This window comes from Macrobrachium rosenbergii, chromosome 48 (genome assembly GCF_040412425.1).
Source record: "Macrobrachium rosenbergii isolate ZJJX-2024 chromosome 48, ASM4041242v1, whole genome shotgun sequence".
NCBI lineage: Eukaryota > Metazoa > Arthropoda > Malacostraca > Decapoda > Palaemonidae > Macrobrachium > Macrobrachium rosenbergii.
The window spans coordinates 50,970,756-50,992,047 of record NC_089788.1 but is presented as its reverse complement, the minus strand read 5'-3'; the positions used below and the strand labels follow the sequence as shown (position 1 = coordinate 50,992,047).

General features: G+C 35.7%; 1 protein-coding gene across 2 annotated transcripts in view; it reads left to right on the top strand.

Moving 5' to 3' along the window:
• The window catches only part of LOC136831376 (uncharacterized), a 1,849,518-nt gene that overhangs the window by 468,837 nt on the left and 1,359,389 nt on the right, over positions 1–21,292 (top strand). The window contains exon 1 of one of the 2 annotated variants that reach the window (XR_010850855.1): positions 9,862–10,104. The exons of the other annotated variant lie outside the window; for it this stretch is intronic. The gene's annotated coding sequence lies outside the window, so the exon portion shown is untranslated. Of the gene's footprint in view, positions 1–9,861; positions 10,105–21,292 lie in introns of those variants that run through there. 2 annotated transcript variants of the gene reach the window in all.

The following is a 21,292-nucleotide window of genomic DNA, read 5'->3' as shown; positions in this document are numbered from 1 at the left end:
GAACCATCATATTTCTCGTGCAAGTTCAATTAAGTACAGTCACGTTATTAAAAACACGCACGCACACACACATACACACGCATATATATATATATATATATATATATATATATATATATATATATATATATATATATATATATATATATATATATATATATATATATATATATATATATATATGTGTGTGTGTGTGTGTGTGTTTGTGTGTCTGTATTAGATCACTGTAAGTGACGAGATATGATCAAGACCTTTAGAGAAAATAAGTCTTTCTGCAGTATAATAAATACAGAGAAAAATTCTCAAGTAAACTTGAGAATGAAAGATGCAAATGTTGAGATTTTCTCCGAGTGAATGCAGGCCTGAGTCCAAGATGTGAATATTTTGAAACTTCAATGAATTTGGGTTACAGGCAAGAGGCAGAATTGAATGCCGCAAGAGTGAACTGGGGTTGCATAAGCTTGAAAGTGGTTGTAGGAGTGATTGTTCTGAGAGTAAGAGGTTGAGGAATGGAAAGTCGTCAGGGCCATATGGGATTCCAAGGAAGTTGCTGGCGAATGGTGAAAAAGTGTGATCGAGGGTATAAGGAATTGGTGAGAGGAATAATTATTCTTTTGTACAAGGGTGTAGACGATGAGATTATAAGAATTATAAAGGCCTAATGTTTATGTACTGTACAAGAGAAGGTATAGTGTAGGATTTGATTGAGAATGTGTGACAGGTTATCAAAGGATTGATAGGGGGAGATTGGTGTGGGTTTAGACAAGGTGGTTGTTTGGATCAAGTATTTGTAATGAAATAATTATGTGAACAGTTTTAAATCAAATGGTAAAGCTGTATGTTACGTATTGTGACATGGAAAAAATTTGCAATAGAATTGAAAGAGAAGTAACGTGTAGGGTGTAGAATCTATAAAGCTCCTATAAGTAGAGTATTGAGGGAGTTTGATACAGAAGGTAAATTGTAGAGAACAATTAATAGCTTTTATGAAGGAAGCCAAGTGATAAGGGGCCGAAGATAAGGCTGGGGTTTAATGAGGTATTGTTTGGTAGCCTGTAACCATAAGGGCCGAGTTGGTTCAGGGTTTAATGTTGGCGGATGGTACAGATCTGATTGTGGGCAATGAAGAGAAGCGTTTGATAGTGTAGCTGGAAAAGAAGAATTTTGAGAGAAATTTGAGCAAAAGTCAAGTCATGAGAGAAATGGAAATCATGAAAGTGGAGCTGTGAATGGTAATATGAATGGTGTAAGAAGGAGAGTGGTTGATTCATATAAGCAATTGCAAAAAATATAGTGATGTAGGGGAAGAGAAAAGTTACAGAATAAATGAAGCAAAAGACTGGGGAAAGACTTGATGTGTCAGTATAAGCCATCGAAAGATTATTGAACCATCTTTCTATTACAGAAGTGAAGGGTGCATTGTGAATGAATATGAAAGAAGGTATGATGAAACTGACAAGATGAATTGTATACATAGCATTTATTCTGGAACAAGATTAAAATTTGGTAAACATGAAGATATTTAACAGTAGTAAAATTGTAAAGGTCAGTAACAGTGTGGGTCAGAAAGTGTTGAGATACTTTGGTCATGTGGAAAGAATGGAAGGTGATGGGTGTGAGAAAAGTGCGTATAATACAAAATTGCAAGTTCTGGAGAGATGGAGGGAAAGAGGTATTGAAAAGGCTGAGCCTCAATACTCAGGAAGTGACAGCATATTCAGGATAGAGGAGAATAGAATGGCAGCGTGTAAAGGGCTCAGTGTGCTTCTGGAGTCTGAGACTGTATTGCTGAGCTGTCTCTCCCATACGGAAGTAAATTTGTGGATTTTGAATACCAATGAGAGACAAAAAGGTTCAGGTTGAAAATTTCTTTGCAAACTATATAAGTTCAAGAAGGACTGAAAGGGTAAAGCTTTTGGGAATTTGGAGTTGTAAAATATATTCATTTTGAAGAGATTCGTCAGTGTTTTTAAATGATTTGGTCATATGGAGAGACTAGAGAATGGTATGTTATTATCTTACAGAATCGTTAAGAAAAGCTTCGAAAGTGCAGGTCGGAGTGAAAGAACGTCCTTTAAATTCAAGAGGTGAGAGAATGTGTACAAAATAAGAGGTCAGTCATGCAATTTGATCCAGAAAGTTCAATTTGCTGCTGATGTTCTTTTTGTGACAGTGTACTGGTGGTGTTCTGCATAAGGGCTACATCCTTTATTCAACAGGAGGAACGTGGCAGTGATTCTTGTCTTGTTTTATTTCGGAAGCCACTTACTGTCAGAGGAAACGGCTTATTGTTTAAAAAAAATATATAATGTATATGTATGTGAGAGTGTTTACACAAGTATGAAACTTTCGTTGTGGTAAATCTATGCAGCCCTTCCTTATGATTGTCTGTTTTTTCTCAAATGAGAATACTTAAAAAGCATGTGGCTGTTGTCTAGAGAATGTTCTGGGAAGATTGTTTAAGGGTCAGTTAACAGTCTGTTAGATTTTGCTGTTCGATGTACGATGTCATAATTATATAATAAGTAACAAAACTACGTTTTTAGAATATCAGATTTTGTGACCAGTTACCATCTCTAGGGTGTAAATCTTTTGATTTTTCCTGTACAGCAGTATGGTGCAGTCTTGAGAGAATACATGAATTATGTGTAAATAGGAACATAAGATATCGTCTGTTAACTAATATTTATTTTTTCCTTTACTGTTTCCATGTGTATGCTTTCCATTCTGTTAAAGCTTGATTTGCAAATTTATAACTTTTTAAGCTAGTCTTGTTCATATAAATACTTTCTTATTTAGAATGAGAATGATGATATTAATAAATATAAAACTTTGTTTTGATGACATTTCTGCATCGCTCTCTTACACATCCTTGGAACTTGCGGGGTACACCAGTCTCAAGTTCAGAGTTGTCGATGAACACTACCTTTGATCATGACATTAGCGTGTCCCGAAATGTGTAAGGATATGGAAGATAACAATACAAAAGAATCAGCAAAACAAATCTTTTTTTTTTCCGTCAAGGACAAGACGTTATGGTTATTTCCACGGTCAAGTATGAATTCTTAGGCTTTTTATTTAAGGTTGCGCTTGTAGGTCCTACTGCTATAACAAGTGAGTTCCAATTCGTAGTCAGTTTTGACATAACAAACTAGTGAATCAAGATCTGCACCCATATTGAATTACTCTGAAATAAGTAACTGACTGAGGAACTTCAGGTTTTACTGGGAAGTTTATTGTAAGTGAGCTCTTCATCGCGTCGATTATAAATTACTATGCTACAATAATCACCCTGGAATGTCGAGTCTTACGTTCGCATGACAGCTTAAAAGTTTGGACGAGTAATGTCTTGGAGTAACTTCAGATTGAACTAAGAGACTCGTCAACAGAAGTTGCAACTCCATTTGACATCAACAGCCAGTCATACTGTGGTGGATACGATTTGTTTCATGATCATTACTGCGTAGATTTGTGTGTAAACTGGCACCGACTTCACATTTCACATGGTTTATCTGATTCCACTTACATGCCGTTGAAAATATCTTACCATTGTTTCTCATGGGCAGAGAGAGGAATCCAAGTACTACTGTTTACTTATACAGTATGTGACATTTCAATTTGTATTTTTATCTTGAGTTCATTTTCAAATTGACATTCTTAATGTAGCTTAATTTCAGAAAACAAACTATTTTTATTATTTTTTGTGTGTTTTCTCATATTCAGTTTGAGTAAAACAGTATTATTTATTAATTCATTTCTTTTATTCCAGAAGCTACTTGGCAAGCAGGTAATGTCGATCCAGGCGAATGGGATTTGCAAAATTGTAATTTATTTAAACTATTTCGGCCCCCTCTTTCCGTCTTGGTTTCTTTCGTAAAAAAAATGGGAGTTTAGAAATTGAGAGGTACCGTGGTCATTTCAGTCCCATGACTGGCATTCAGTACTTCCTCCTGGATCTGTGTCTGGACAGAGTAACAATTATGGCTAGCGCGATGAACAAGCTAGGATGAGTTGCTACAGGTCAGGGAACTGTTCTTTGTATGCCAGCTTTAGGCTACGCGGAGAATGGACGGAGTTGCCTTCAGAGTAGCTTTTTTTTGCTGTCATTTATGGGCATTTATCGACCCCGTTATGCTGTCACGAAAAAGAGGTCGATTTAAGTAATGATAAATTTATGAACCCTCATTTCCTTCCTTGTAATTTAACATCTGAGAAACTCTCCTCATTAGCATTTTTTTTTTCCATTTTATATGAAAAGAGAAAGAACGTTGAATAATATGAGAAGTCTTCAATGCATTTCATGTTTTTTTAAATTACGAGACGGTCCGGTCTCCAATGAATCGTTCCTCCACCCGTATGTTGAACAGAAATAAAGAAGTCCAGAGCTTAGCATGACCTCCCCTAATCGCGTTCCTGTCACTGTTTGAAAGAGATGAAAAAGTGAACACGAGGGAAATTATCAAAGGTTAGGAGATTGCATGACTGGCAATTCTGAAGAAGGCAGCCAAAGTGTTCTGATAGCAGGGAGAATCCTTTGGCGCAGCGGAGTGACTTTCTAATGATCTGCATGCTCTGGCACTGCAGAATGACAGTCTCATTTAACAGTTTGCCCTCGTGGTTTAGAAAGATACCTTTACGTGGCAGATAGACCATGCAAAGGGTATTTCATCTGAATACCACACACACACATATCTGTATATGTATATATATATATATATATATATATATATATATATATATATATATATATATATATATATATATATGTGTGTGTGTGTATATATGTGTGTGTGTAAAATATATAGATACATATATATTATATATATATATGTACATAATAATATATTATATACATATATATAATATATATATATATATATATATATATATATATATATATATATATATATATATATATATATATATATATATATATAAAACAGCCACACAACTTCTGTGTATATTTATTTATATTAGTCGTGTTAGGCTTTAATAAGACGGGATGGCTTAGATTCAAGATTCTTTAATTTACAATGTACACGCTTTCGAAGACAGACAGTCTTCTCCATCAGGTACCTGAAGAAGAAAACTGTACGTCTTCGAAAGCTTGTACTTTTTAAATTAAAGAATCTGGAATTTAAACCATCCAGTCTTATTGAAGCCTTATACGAGTAGTATGAATATATATATATATATATATATATATATATATATATATATATATATATATATCTATATATACAGTATATGCACATGTATGCACTTAAATTTTTAAGCAATAAAAAATTATGGACATCTATTTTTCTGACATCGGTCTTTCTATTCTTTTCTTTTATTTAGTGTCGGTTCTAGGTAGTGCATCTGGCTGCATGTTTCGCCAACAGTTATATATATATATATAGATATATATATATATATATATATATATATATATATATATATATATATATATATATATATTTAACTGTTGACATATATATATATATATATATATATATATTTATATATATATATATATATATATATATATATATATATATATATATATATATATATATATATATATATATATATATATATATATCTTTTAACTGTTATGGAAACAGGCAGCCAGATGCACTACCTAGCACAGACGCGAAAAAGGAAAAGAATAGAAAAGTCGATGTCAGAAAAATAGACGGCCATAATTTTTTTTATTGTATAAAGATTTGTGTGTGTGTGTGTGTATGTATGTGCATGTGCGATTTAATCAACAAATGTTTTGCATCTTTACGTGGTTACCGACATTTTATGTTCTTGCAGATTTGCGAGACTCGAGCGGGTTCAGAAATGTAGTTCATCGCTACTGAAGGAAGAAATAGTTGGCAGTTTAATGTTTAACTAGCGGTGTGTCTTTCACTATCTCCTCTGACATACTGTATGTATACAAAATAAGAATCTCTCTCTGTAATATATATATATATATATATATATATATATATATATATATATATATATATATATATTGTATATATAAAATATAAACAGAGTACTGTCACGGAGAAAGTGAAACCACAGTTCAAGATCTTTCGCCGTTACTCTAAGGTATTCTCAGAGAAACTGAATACAGTAGGAAAAATATTATAATGACTGGGTTTTACAAAAAACAACTAAAATTAAATGACTATAAAATAAACCATTCAGTACTCACAAAAATGGTTACATTTGGGGGTGATCTTTAGAAGAGTAGATGCTGGCCTGGATTAAACCAGATGCTGGATTAATCAAAGAAACCTTAAGAAAAAATTCGCTTTTAAATCTTTGAACATTTTTTGAAGATTGAACCCGAAATTATACTATTTTCATTTATTAAATGTATTAGTGAAGATTCTAAGATGTTTACAGACACTGTTACGTCTTTTTATTACACTACTACATGACCAGCTAGTTCTGTGGGATTCTTCTCTTGGTGCACATAAAGAGGATTATTCCTTTTGGCCCGTTCGTACTTAGTGTATGTGGAAAGTCGCTTGATTTTTTTAAGTATATGGTTTCAAAAGAATGTTCATACGGAGACTTAGGAAAGAAAAAATGGTGTGAAAAAGAATTTATTAAGCAATGTGTTAGTACCATGTAGACTGAAGAACAGTTTGATGAATGCAGCACTTAGAAGAATAGTGCCTGGAGGTACATTTGATTATTATTTGATCGAGACAAAATTTTGAAGAGGATGTTAGTTCAAGCATGAGACAAATGGGTGAAAAGTGGCTGTGAGTTTAATCAAACAAGAAAAAATAAATGTAAAGTAGTTTTGGGTTAAAGACATGAAGTGGAAGGAATTTAAGAGGAGTATGTAAAAGTGTAGGTGAACTGCATGTCAGAAGAGGAGGTTGATTTCTTGATTGAGATGGTGTTATCTGGTATTGTGACATGAGGAGAAGTACGAGTTGATCGAATGCTAAGAGGAAATTGAGAGGGAAATGAAAGCAAATTATAAGAATAGAGAGGTGAATATGAATAAGAACTTCAAGGAAGATAAGTTTTTTTATCAGGAAAGTATTGCAGAGGGAAAGGTTACTGAAAAAATGGATCACAGAGCAAATGAAACGAAGAAATGCCGTCTAAAGTAAATCCAGTCCGAGTTCATAAGAGGAATTTTGAAGATTTACTGAATGTGGAGGATAGCAGTGAGGCAAGAGTGGATGGAGCTTGTGTAATTTTGAGAGTACATGTCGAAATAACTTTTGCAGACATAAGGAGGGCAATTACTAGCTTTAAGAGTGGAAAGATACCATGAGCAGATGAGATTAGAAGAGAGATGCTGTGGTATAGTAGTGGTGAAAGTGCAGTCAAGTGGCAGGTGTGTAAGGTATATGAGAATAAGAGAAAGGTTCTGAAGGCATGGATGAAGAAAATCATTGTGCCATTATAGAAGGGGGAGGGTGATAAAGGGTACTGTAAGAATTATAAGGGCATAACTTTACCCGAGATACCAGATGAGACAGATGGCTGAAACATTGTTAGAGTGAAGAACAGTGTGGACTTTAGACAACAAGAAGAGTGAGTGAGTAAATTACTTATGAAAGTTGTGTGAGAAGTTTAAAAGTAGAAGGAGAAAGATGCATGCAACATACATGGACCTAGAAATAATTGAGAATAATAAGTTGGTGAAAAGAGCCTTTGGAAGTGTTAGTAAGAAGAAGAGGAGGACCTAGAAAGGTTAGATACATAAGGTGAAATTGGTAATAGAAATGAAGGAAGCATGAGAGCGCATGTAAGATTTAAGTAAAGGGTGCATTGTGTGTTGGGGTTTGATAAACCACTGATAACCATCGAGTGTAGGACTAAGAATTCACAAGTGTTTAGAAGTTTACTGCACACGGGGTTCATCGACGATTCAGAAGTTACTTCATTAATATGATCGTTAGCATTGTTTATTTTTTCCTTGGAACCACCCCTTTTGTGTGGAAAAAAAAAGACTTGATATTGAAGTGTATACACGCGCGCGCGCGCACACACAAACATTATATATATATTTATACTGTACTGTATACTGTATACTGTATATATATATATATATATATATATATATATATATATATATATATATGTATATATATATATATATATATATATATATATGTATGTATGTATATATATATATATATATATATATATATATATATATATATATATATATATATATATATATATATATATATATAGTCTACTTGTCACTTTTACCAGATACATATGTAATTTTCAATAACTACAATAGCCTCTTAACTTCTCGAGTTCTTCACACTTTGGAAACGCTTGTCAATACTAGGCCTACATCCAGATGGACCTGGCTTAGTTATAATAAGCGTTTCCAAAGTGTGAATAAGTGGAGTAGTTAAAGAGAACATTGTGGTTATTAAAATTACTCACTGTAAGACTAGAATTAAAATGGGAAATAAATTAAAAAAACTCTTTACTTCCTTGATCGGATTAGAACGTACTTAGCAATAGTAAGACTGGGGTGGTACTTAGCCCCATGTGCTAAATTTGTCTAAAAACGTTGAAAGTAATCGAGAAGATAGAGATCATTTAGCTATTTAAAGACCACGTGTATATATGTATGTGTATATATATAGACTATATATATATTTTTTAATGTGCGAGTGTGTGCATCCTTGAGTCAATAGAACCTTTCCTAGTTTAAAAGGCGGCCTTTTGCTTCTCCCTGGGTTAGGCCCAACCTTTTTATTTTTTTTTCTTTGTATTCGTTCTTTTACAAGTTGGTTCATGAAGATATCGTGGCATTGGTTACACGCAAATGAGCTGGTGATACACACACTGTATGCACTGGCCACTCTCATTATTATTGTTATGCCCATACCATCAAAAGTGACGGTAATGTAAGAGATGGTCAAGAGGGGAAGTCACGATCCAAGAGACGTTGGGTACCACTCCAAAGCTCGGCCCGAAGTACCTTCATTCACAAGCTTAATAGGGACCTTTGGTAAGGGACCTGCCCCGTGTTCGCTTAACGAGACCGTTTTTACAAAAGTATATGGATGCACAATTTTACACAGCGTTTATCATTGTTCATAATTCCCAAATACCCTTGCCTTATTTAAAATAATAAATATGGAGAGTATAGCGTGATCGAGTGAATCCTTAAGCAAGGAAAATTACACCAACGGCTGTAGGAAGCCGCGGTGTAAAGGCTCTGACGATGCTCAGATTTGTGAATACCGGTTATATGGTTCTCAGCTGGCGTTAAGCTACCAAACGAGATTACTGACCCGATCTGAAATCTGTAAATAGTAGAGCAGAATATATCTGAAAGGAGGCAGTGTTGTGTACCCGTAACATTCGTAGATGAGCTGCACTGAATATGGGTTTGAAATAGTTAACTTGTAGGCGTTGCTCCGTGCTCCCTTAAGCATATTCATTGAACCATTGTCTATCTGTCACTTGAGAATCTTAACTTTTGCCAAAATAATCATCTTCATTAACTGCATGACATCTTAAAGTGACTGGATTCACTGGTAGTTATAGGCAGAGATATATTGTACTCTTAGTGCTAAAAGACATAACTCGAGAAAAAAAAATGAGGTACGATTTCCGGAATAAGAGTCTTGTATCATGAATATTTATGAAATACAGATTATTTATATCTAATTCACAACTAGCCTGTGAATTACGAATATCAACTCATCACACTCTAACCTGCCTGAATTAGTCATGGAAGTATTTTTATTAAAATAAGAACCTAAACTAAACAGCCTTTTAAACGGGCAGTAATCAGAGTCCACCTCCCAAGTGTTCTGTGTTGACCGCATCGCAGGTGCACTTCATCCAAGTTTTTATGATTTACCGGAGACAGGGCCGAGCTGACGTGTGACTGTCTTCATCGTAGTGTTTGCGCGTTCTTATAGTGTTTCGTTCCACTTATTTTCGTGCTTTTCTATGGTCACTTGCGAGAATGAAGCGTGATAACATCCATAGCGTTATAGTGACTTGTACAGTGTATATAAAGCTCCATATGTCATTAAGATGACCGTAAAGAAAACCAGGCTGGTGCCTTCTCTCAGGAGCAATGGCTGCTGCTGTCAGTGGCTTATAAGCTAATTGCATGTGAGTATTGGTATTGTCATTACAGGTTGGCAGTTATGATGTAGCCATTCTGAATCTTGTATTTCTGTCGTTCAACACGATTGATTGCCAAAGGAAGTGGAATTGGAGTAGGAATGGACGAGAGAGAAGTTTCATGGACGCAGTTGTTGTTGCTATTAGGCCTATAGCGATAAAGTAACGATTGTTTGGCGTAGCTTTTTCAGCAGTTTTGTTCGCCAAGTTCTTATTCTTCATTATGTTATTAGTTCACTACAGTTCTTCGTTGTGCTGTTTTATTCAGCTGATTACTAAACGCTTTCGTGTTCTGTATGGGAAGGATAGCCCTTATATGCGGCATGCAATTCAACAACATTAGACCGATGTCTTGCCATTAGTGCTCAGTGGCCATGGTTTATTAATTATTAACAGCCTTCCTAGATATTTGTAGTCAAGTCCTAATAAGGCAATTATCGAAACGTGAAGCATACATTCATATCAGTTCGTGTCAATCATCGTTTAAACAGCGGTACCTTGCACAACGGGAGGTAGGAACTAGCAAAAGCACACCGCGAGTTTTAGGCCTATGCTCATGCACTTCCATACGAAGCTTTTCGAGTTTTAATAAATCTAAATATTTCAAAGCAATTCCTTTTCTATAACATAGGTTTATTGGGCATTACAATGAGTTAGGCTACAGAATGACATTGCATTCACTTGACCAGTAGTCATTCGTTATATTTTACTCCCTGTATCTTATTTAATCCATGATAACAGTAGTTGCTGTGGTATTAGCATTTTCCAAACTACCTCATACATGAGTGATAATTGTATGAACAGGATGCTCTCTCTCTCTCTCATTTAGTATTATTTTATTGCAGTTAGTAAAAGCGGTCTTTCATCACCTGACATGGTTTAGGATTTTGCCGCCAAATTTTTCGTCTAGAAGTCAAGATATTTTCTGTTCCGTTGCAAAATTGAAGACATCCATTAAGTGGTATTTAAGAGTTTTTATTATTCGTATTGGCATATTTATTATCGTGCGATTCCGCGGCGTCCTTCAAATGTGTATAAATAATATATTAGTTATTTACTAGGTGATTTAAAGAGCAGACTGTCATATATAGCAGTAGAAGAAACCACTTTGGGGGCCTATTTTCTGGCTATGGCTGCTGCCAGTTGTTTTTGTAAGCTACATTTTGTGTGAACGTTAGTGTGTCATCCCTGATTATCTGTTAGGATTGAGCCTTGCGTTTCTTATATAATACAGTATTGAATTGTCAGAGAAAAAGGGAATTAATCCAGAGCTTAGTTGGATAAACATTCCTGTGGAGCCATGGTTTTGGCTTGTAGTGAGACAGCCTTTCAGAATTCTGTTGTTCTGTTTATTCATTTTCAAGTAAATATGTTGCCTTGCCAAGTTCGTAAGTTGCCTTCTCATTTAGCAAAATGAGAAGTGATTTTTCATTTCTCATTACCAAAATCTCTCGTGCTCGAAGATTAGCATTAGTTTATCGATATTATGAATTTCTGTACCATTATCAGCAATTCCAGTTTTATTTTGCGGCTTAGTCGAAGTATAGCTATTCTCGGAGTGTAGTCTAAAGTGTGCATTCACATACATCGTGGCAACCATTGTTTAACCATTGACTGGCATGCAAGTTCTCGTCTTTATACTGATAATTTTGTTCATATATATTGCATGTGCAAAACTTGTGTAAAGATTATTTAAAATTTATGGATGACGTACATGGCAAGTAAAAGGGTATTTCAAATAACGGACCCGGCGGTAATAGTTTATTTTCTACATGCTGCATACTATTGATGTTACACTTCTGCTGTCGAATCAATTTGCAGCATATAGACAAGTTATTCGGTAAAGTGGATGCTTGAACGACACACATAAAAATATATATCATCATAAAAACGAATAGAGTAAAATATTTGGGTGTGTGAGCTGTTTTAAATGAAGACAAGTGACAGGTGTTTTGGTTAATGGAATGGCGTGATGCATAGCCTATGCAATTAAGATTCCCTTATTGCACACCTGCCCCTTCTCGCACACTACTTCTGCTACACTCAGCGCAATGTAGATTTGTTGCAACTGTAAATGACTACATACTCAGTGTCTGGTGTTATTTCGGTGTCAATTCAATTATCAGGCGAATGTAGTAATTATAGAATTATTTGACATTCATATCTGTCTTACTGGGTGAACGTTCTCTTCCACTCTGATGAAGTTGACTGTTCATTTTGACAAAGGCTTATCCTAGGTTTAAATTTACGCGTGGTATGTGCTCATATTGCATTGTTAGTTTTGATCTCTCTCTCTCTCTCTCTCTCTCTCTCTCTCTCTCTCTCTCTCTCTCTCTCTCTCTCAGTTTTCTTAGCAATAGGTTAATTTCTTTATACAGACGGTAAGTGTCGGCTTACCATTAGACTCATGTTATTGCTTGTAACGTAGCGTCTCTCTCTCTCTCTCTCTCTCTCTCTCTCTCTCTCTCTCTCTCTCTCTCTCTCTCTCTCTCTCTCTCAGTTCAGTTTACTTAGCAATAGGTTAATTTCTTTATACAGACGGTAAGTGTCGGCTTACCATTAGACTCATGTTATTGCTTTTAACGTAGCGTCTCTCTCTCTCTCTCTCTCTCTCTCTCTCTCTCTCTCTCTCTCACACACACACACACACACACACACACACACACACACACACACAACACACACACAAATTAACTAAAAACAGAGTAAGTTCTCTGTACAGAGTCAGTGTCTGCTTACCATTAGGCAAATATAATTTGCCTGCCACATAGTGTTCTCTTTTTCGACCTCTGTAAATTGGCAAGGCTTTGATCTCGCTTAGATATTTTAATTCCTGTCAAAATGTGTTTTAAAAAAGACCTCTGTCTCCTGTGTATATGAGTGTAGCTTTTACCCAGAGAAGATGACATATTTTGATCCCATTTAAAATATTAGCATCGGTCCATATGGTTTTTTCTTACAGTAGATATGCCTGGTTCTCGTGCATATTTTCTCTATTACAATTTACTGTAGTGAAGATATCCGCTGATCTCGCCGATCATTGTATCCAGCTGATATTGTTAATAGGTCTTTAGTCTCTCTTTCTAATGCTTGACTTTAGGCAGATATTACTATGACATTACAGTGCAAGTTAATATTAGCCCTGTTTAGGATAGGTTGTTTTGTTACCTCCTAATTTTTCTGCATTTACTGTGGACATAAGTCAGTTAATTCATGTCAGTGTTTCCTAGATCATTGTTATACCCTTCACTTGGTCGCAATGATCACACTTATGGCATGTGATGTGATCAGATAAGCATTAACTGACTCAAATTAACCAAGTTTGTAGTCACTCTGAAAAGCGTTTTTCAAAAATTGCCATTACGTCAAGTGCTGAGTTCTGCACTCATTAATGCCCTCATTATAGGCCGGCTATTCACAGCGAACGTTGGATTACAATACGTTCATAATAAATGGGATTTTTTTTGTAGCTGCTCTGAAACCTATGACACCCGCTTTATAATTTGAATTTTGTATCACTTAATTATCAAATTCTTTCTCTCACAGTTGTACATAGCTGAAGTAATGGTCTTAACGTACCCGCTCTCTCTTGGTTGTATCATATTTCGATAATATATATACATATATTTCTTTTCATAAACTGCTTCATATACATATTAGTATTCTCATACCGTAAAAATTATAACAAAGGGCCGGGTCCCATTTTCCGCTTTTCAGACAACCTGTCGGACTCCAGTCTCGGTGTGACTATATCAATTCAAAAGACCTCATATGTATAGATATACAGTATATATATATATATATATATATATATATATATATATATATATATATATATATATATATATATATATATATATATATATATATATATATATTGTCACGAAGTTAACAAGTACCTGGTTACCACACAACTAGTCACAAAATCCAAAAATTTACCTCACTTCAGCCAGATACCTGAACCCTCATAACAATAAAATTACGACTGAACACTCTAAAGGTAACAGTGATCCCTTAAAACTTGCTTATCACTTGAAAAATCAAATTAAGTTTATCAAGTTATGAGTGAAGTATTGAGATATACTAGATAAAAAGGGCATCACTCCATCAAACAACTATAATTGTTTCCCTGGTCTTCATTCACTTCCACTTGTGGGAAGAGAACAAAACATGTCTATCACTTACCTTGTGCATACATAAATAACCCTGTTCACCGGTGGTCAAAAATTAAACACTGTTTAAAACTTTAAATACAAAAATTTATTTCTAACTTCAAAAGTTATAGTTAGAATTCACAATCTGAAAAAATTACCAGTACTTGAAAACAATATAAGATTTAATTAACTCTTAAGCAAGATTAATTCACAAAACTTTAATTTATCAAGAAATTATGTTAACTAAGCAAAATTCAGAATATTAAGATTTACTCAAGATTTGAAAAAGAAATCTTAACAAATTTAAATCAAACCAAGTATGCAATGTTGAAGTACCAACATATGTAAAATGCTAAGTAAATAAATGTTAAATCACCAACACAAAAGTTTGGGTAATACTACGGAATTGCAAACACAAGAACACACAAAAATTCCAAAATTAAGAACACACAAAAATGCAAAAACAAGAACATACAAAAATGCACAAAAATTTATCAACAGTAATTTCGCTAAGTCAAAATCTATCTGACTCTTTTATTTTATTTTACCATGGTAAAAATAAGTAAAAACCACTTTAACTTATACAAGTTTCTGAACACTTTAGCAAATCCCTTGCTGCAGCTTAAAACACTATTTTTATATGGCGCCATTGCACTAACAGTTTCACTAAACTCATATCTTAAATTATATGTCTGGAGGTTAACCACATGTTTTACTCTCTTCTGAATGAAGAGAGAGAGAGAGAGACCAACCCAGCTCTCCCAAGTTTCTGTCTTAACTGGTCAGCTTCCCAAAATTCTACTATAAGAGTAAACCTGTGTTGCCAGTTAGGCATTTTTGGAAATGGGTCACTCTGGGAGAAAACAGGAATAAACAGAATTTCTTCCTCTGGAGAAGGAAAAATAAACAAGATAATTTTTTTCATGACTCCAAAGAGCTATAGAGGCCTGTTCTCTTATCTGTATGATTGACAGGGATTTCCTGTGGCACACTTGTCCAAACAGAGAAGGCTTCTGGATCAGGCGGCTTATCTGAACCTGTCATACCACATCTCTTTAGCTAATAGACGATTTCCTGTCTTAACACTTATGCAAACAACAAACTTTTAGACTAGCCCCTGTTATCAAACTTGTCATCTCATCTCCCTTTAGGTGACAACTTAAGTGGTTTAGGGTCTCTCTCACATAAAGGATTTCCTGTGCTCACCCACTTGACACCTGAGCAAACATTCAGCTGTGCACACAAGAGCTACTCACTAATTAGGTATACAAGAACCTCTCAAAGAACTGATCTTATCACACAGTACATGACAAATACAACAGAGAATATATCAAAATTACAAAAACATTAATTTGACAGAAAACATACATATCATAAGACATATCATTATAATATATATATTTATATATAAATGTGTGTGTGTAATAATTAGTTACTTGTATTTTCACAGTTCTCACCCTTTCAACTTTAGTTACACTAATACGCTGTGGAAAGAGTTAATCTTAGCACCATCCACCTTTTTCCATTTGTATTTAGTTCTTTTATTAATTACATGTAACATCTACACTCCCTTCCGTCAAAAAGATTTGTTACAACAGTCCCTTCAGACATGCAGATACCAGTCTCAACCTTTCCTTAATACACGAAGAAAATGGTCTGAACCATCCCTTCAGCACGACGAAGAGTGGTCTCAGCCATTTCTTCAAACATTCTCAACCATTTCTTCGAAAATAGAGAAAAGTGGTCTCAGCCATTCCTTCAAACATTAGGAAGAGCGATCACAGCCATTCCTTCAAACATGAGGAAAAGTGGACTTAGCCATTCCTTCAAACAATAGGAAGAGTGGTCTCAACTATTCCTTCAAACATTAGGAAGAGTAGTCTCAACTATTCCTTCAAACATTAGGAGGAGTAGTCTTAACTATTCCTTCAAAAATAAGGAAGAGTAGTCTCAACTATTCCTTCAAACATTAGGAAGAATGGTGTCATCCATTTCTTCGAGCATGAAGAACAGTGTTTTCAACCATTCCTTCAAACATTAGGGAGAGTGGTCAGAGCCATTCCTTCGAGCATGAAGAACAGTGGTTTCAATTATTTCTTCAAACATTAGTGGAGTGGTCTCAGCCATTCCTTCGAGCATGAAGAACAGTGGTTTCAACTATTCCTTTAAGCATTAGAAAGAGTGGTCTCAGCCATTCCTTCGAGCATAAACAGTGGTTTCAACCATTCCTTCAAACATTAGGAAGAGTGGTTTCAGCCATTCCTTCGAGCATGAAGAACAGTGGTTTCAACCATTCCTTCAAACGTTAGGAAGAGTGGTCTCAGCAATTCCTTCGAGCATGAAGAACATTGGTTTCAACTATTCCTTCAAACATTATGAAGAGTGGTCTCAGCCATTCCTTCGAGCATAAATAGTGGTTTCAACCATTCCTTCAAACATTAGGAAGAGTGGCCTCAGCCATTCCTTCGAGCATGAAGAACAGTGGTTTCAACTATTCCTTCAAACATTAGGAAGAGTGGTCTCAGCCATTCCTTTGAGCATGAAGAACAGTGGTTTCAACCATTCCTTCAAACATTAGGAAGAGTGGTTTCAGCCATTCCTTCGAGCATGAAGAACAGTGGTTTCAACCATTCCTTCAAATATTAGGAAGAGTGGTCTCAGCCATTCCTTCCAGCATAAACAGTGGTTTCAACCATTCCTTCAAACATTAGGAAGAGTGGTTTCAGCCATTCCTTCGTGCATGAAGAACAGTGGTTTCAACCATTCCTTCAAATATTAGGAAGAGTGGTCTCAGCCATTCCTTCCAGCATAAACAGTGGTTTCAACCATTCCTTCAAACATTAGGAAGAGTGGTTTCAGCCATTCCTTCGAGCATGAAGAACAGTGGTTTCAACCATTCCTTCAAACATTAGGAAGAGTGGCCTCAGCCATTCCTTCGAGCATGAAGAACAGTGGTTTCAACTATTCCTTCAAACATTAGGAAGAGTGGTCTCAGCCATTCCTTTGAGCATGAAGAACAGTGGTTTCAACCATTCCTTCAAACATTAGGAAGAGTGGTCTCAGCCATTCCTTCAAACATTAGGAAGAGTGGTCTCAGCCATTCCTTTGAGCATGAAGAACAGTGGTTTCAACCATTACCTTCAAATATTAGGAAGAGTGGTCCCAGCCATTCTTTCAAACATTAGGAAGGCTGGTCTCAGCCATTCCTTTAAACATTAGAAAGAGTAGTCCCAGCCATTCCTTTAAACATTAGAAAGAGTGGTCTCAGCCATTCCTTCAAACATTAGGAAAAGTGGTCTCAGCCATTCCTTCGAACATGAAGAACAGTGGTTTCAACCATTCCTTCAAACATTAGGGAGAGTGGTCTCGGCCATTCCTTCAAACATGAAGGGAAGCAGTCTCAGTTATTCCTTCAAACATAAGGAAGAGTTATTTCATCCTTCCTTTCAAACATGAAGAACAGCGGTTTCAACCATTTCTTCAAATATTAGGAAGAGTGTTCTTAACCATTCCTTCATACATTAGGAAGGGTGATCTCAGCCATTCCATCAAGCATGAAGAGGAGCAGTCTCAGTTTCCCTCAAAGATGAAGAAGAATGGTCTCAACCATCCCTTAAACATGGAGAGGAGTGGTCTTAACTGTCTCCTTAGTCATGAACAAGCTAGGTTTTAACAGTCGTTTTAAGCATGAAGGAGGGTGGTCCGAACTGTCCCTTCTACCTTAAATGAGTTGGTCTCAACAGGCCCTTCAAATATTAAGAAGAGTACTCTCAACCATCCTTTCAATCATGACTAGTATTTTTATTATTATTGTTGTTCAGCAGATGAAACCTATTCATGTAGAACAAGCCTACAGGTGCCATTGACTAGAAATTCAAGCTTCCAAAGAATATGGTGTTCATTAGGAAGAAGTAAGAGGAAGTAAAGGGAAATGTAGAAAGAAAAATTCCACTTATTGAAAAAGAAAAAATAAATTAATAGATAGATAAATAGATAAAAACGTATCAAAATGCAAGAAGCATAGTCTTAGGGTAGTAATGAAAATGTTTATTCTTAACTGTCCCTTCAATTCAAGCTTGATCTTAACAGTCCCATCTAACATGAAGTGTGATCTCAACCGTCCCTGTATACATGAAGACGAATGGTCTCAACTGCCCCTGTATACAGTAAGCAGAATGGTCTCAACTGTCCCTGTATACATGAAGAAGAGTGGTCTCAACCGTCCCTATATATGAAGAAGGGTGGTGTCATCTGTCCCTGTATAGATGAAGAAGAATGGTCTCAACTGTCCCTTTATACATGAATCAGAGTAGTCTCAACCTATCCTGTATACATGAAGAAGAGTTGTCTCAACAGTCTCTTTATACATGAAGAAGCGTAGTCTCAACTGTTCCTGTATACATGAAGAAGAGTTGTCTCAACAGTCTTTATACACGAAGAAGTGTAGTCTCAACCGTCCCTGTATACTTGAAGAAAAGTTGTCTCAACAGTCTATTTATACATGAAGAAGAGTGGTCACAATAGTCTCTTTATGTATGAAGAAGAGTGGTCTCGACCATCCATGTGTATATGAAGAAGAGTGGTCTCAACAGTCTCTCTATACATGAAGAAGAGTGTTCATAATACTCTCTTTATGTATGAAGAAGAGTGGTCTCGACCATCCCTATATATATGAAAAGGATGGTCTCAACAGTCTCTATATACATTAAGAAGGGTGGTCAAAATAGTCTCTTTATGTATGAAGAAGAGTGGTCTCGACCATCCCTGTATATATGAATAAGAGTAGTCTCAACAGTCTCTTTATACATGAATAAGAGTGGTCACAATAGTCTCTTTTTAAATGAAGAAGAGTGGTCTCAACAGTCTCTTTATACATGAAGAGGAGTGGTCACAATAGTCTCTTTATATATGAAGAAGAGTGGTCTCGACCATCCCTGTATTTGTGAAGAAGAGTGGTCTCAACAGTCTCTTTATACATGAAGAAGAGTGGTCACAATAATCTTTTTATGTATGATGAAGAGTGGTCTCAACAGTCTCTTTATACATGAAGAAGAGTGGTCACAATAGTCTCTTTATGTATGAAGAAGAGTGGTCTCGACCATCCCTGTATATATGAAGAAGAGTGGTCTCAACAGTCTCTTTATACATGAAGAAGAGTAGGCTCAACATTCTCTTTATACATGAAGAAGAGTGGTCACAATAGTCTCTTTATGTATGAAGAAGAGTGGTCTAGAAAGTCTCTTTATACATGAAGAAGCGTAGTCTCGACCATCCCTGTATATATGAAGAAGAGTGGTCTCAACAGTTTCTTTATACATGAAGAAGAGTGGTCACAATAATCTCTTTATGTATGAACAAGAGTGGTCCCAACGGTATCTTTATACATGAAGAAGAGTGGTCACAATAGTCTGTTTATATATGAATAAGAGTGGTCTCGACCATCCCTGTATATATGATGAAGAGTGGTCTCAACAGTCTCTTTATAAACAAAGAAGAATGGTCACAATAGTCTCTTTATGCATGAAGAAGAGTGGTCTCGACCATCCCTGTATATATGAAGAAGAGTGGTCTCAACAGTCTCTATAAACAAAGAAGAGTGGTCACAACAGTCTCTTTAAGTATGAAGAAGAGTGGTCTCGACCATCCCTGTATATATGAAGAAAAGTGGCCTTAACAGTCTCGTTATACATGAAGAAGAGTGGTCACAATAGTCTCTTTATGTATGAAGAAGGGTGGTCGCGACCATCCCTGTATATATGAAGAAGAGTGGTCTCAACATTCTCTTTATATATGAAGAAGAGTGGTCTCATCAGTCTTTTTATACATAAAGAAGAGTGGTCACAATAGTTTCTTTACATATGAAGAAGAGTAGCCTCAACAGTCTCTTTATACATGAAGAAGAGTGCTCACATATGTCTCTTTATATATGAAGATGAGTGATCTTCGACCATCCCTGTATATACGAAGAACAGTGGTCTCAACAGTCTCTTTAGACATGAAGAAGAGTGGACACAATAGTCTGTTTATGTATGAAGAAGAGTGGTCTCAACAATCTCTATAAACAAAGAAGAGTGGTCACAATAGTCTCTTTATGTATGAAGAGGAGTGGTCTCGACCATCCCTGTATATTTGAAGAAATGTGGCCTCAACAGTCTCTTTATACATGAAGAAGAGTGGTCACAATAGTCTCTTTATGTATGAAGAAGAGTGGTCTCGACCATCCCTGTATATATGAAGAACAGTGGTCTCAATAGTCTTTTTATATATGAAGAAGAGTGGTCTCATCAGTCTTTTTATACATGAAGAAGAGTGGTCACAATAGTTTCTTTATATATGAAGAAGAGTAGTCTCAACAGTCTCTTTATACCTGAAGAAGAGTGCTCACATTTGTCTCTTTATATATGAAGATGAGTTTTCTTCGACCATCCCTGTATATACGAAGAACATTGGTCTCAACAGCCTCTTTATACATGAAGAAGAGTGGACACAATAGTCTGTTTATGTATGAAGAAGAGTGGTCTCGACCATCCCTGTATATATGAAGAAGAGTGGTCTCAACAGTCTCTGAAGAAGCGTAGTCTTGACCATCCCTGTATATGTGAAGAAGAGTGGTCTCAACAGTTTCTTTATACATGAAGAAGAATGGTCACAATAGTTTGTTTATGTATGAAGAAGAGTTGTCTCAACAGTCTCTTTATACATGAAGAAGAGTGGTCACAATAGTCTCTTTATGTATGAAGAAGAGTGGTCTCAACAGTCTCTTTATACATGAAGAAGCGTAGTCTCGACCATCCAAGTATATATGAAGAAGAGTGGTCTCAACAGTCTCTTTATACACGAAGAATATTGGTCACAATAGTTTGTTTATGTATGAAGAAGAGTGGGCTCAACAGTCTCTTCATACATGAAGAAGAGTGGTCACAATAGTCTCTTTATGTATGAAGAAGAGTGGTCTCTACAGTCTCTTTATACATGAAGAAGTGTGGTCACAATAGTCTCTTTATGTATGAAGAAGAGTGGTT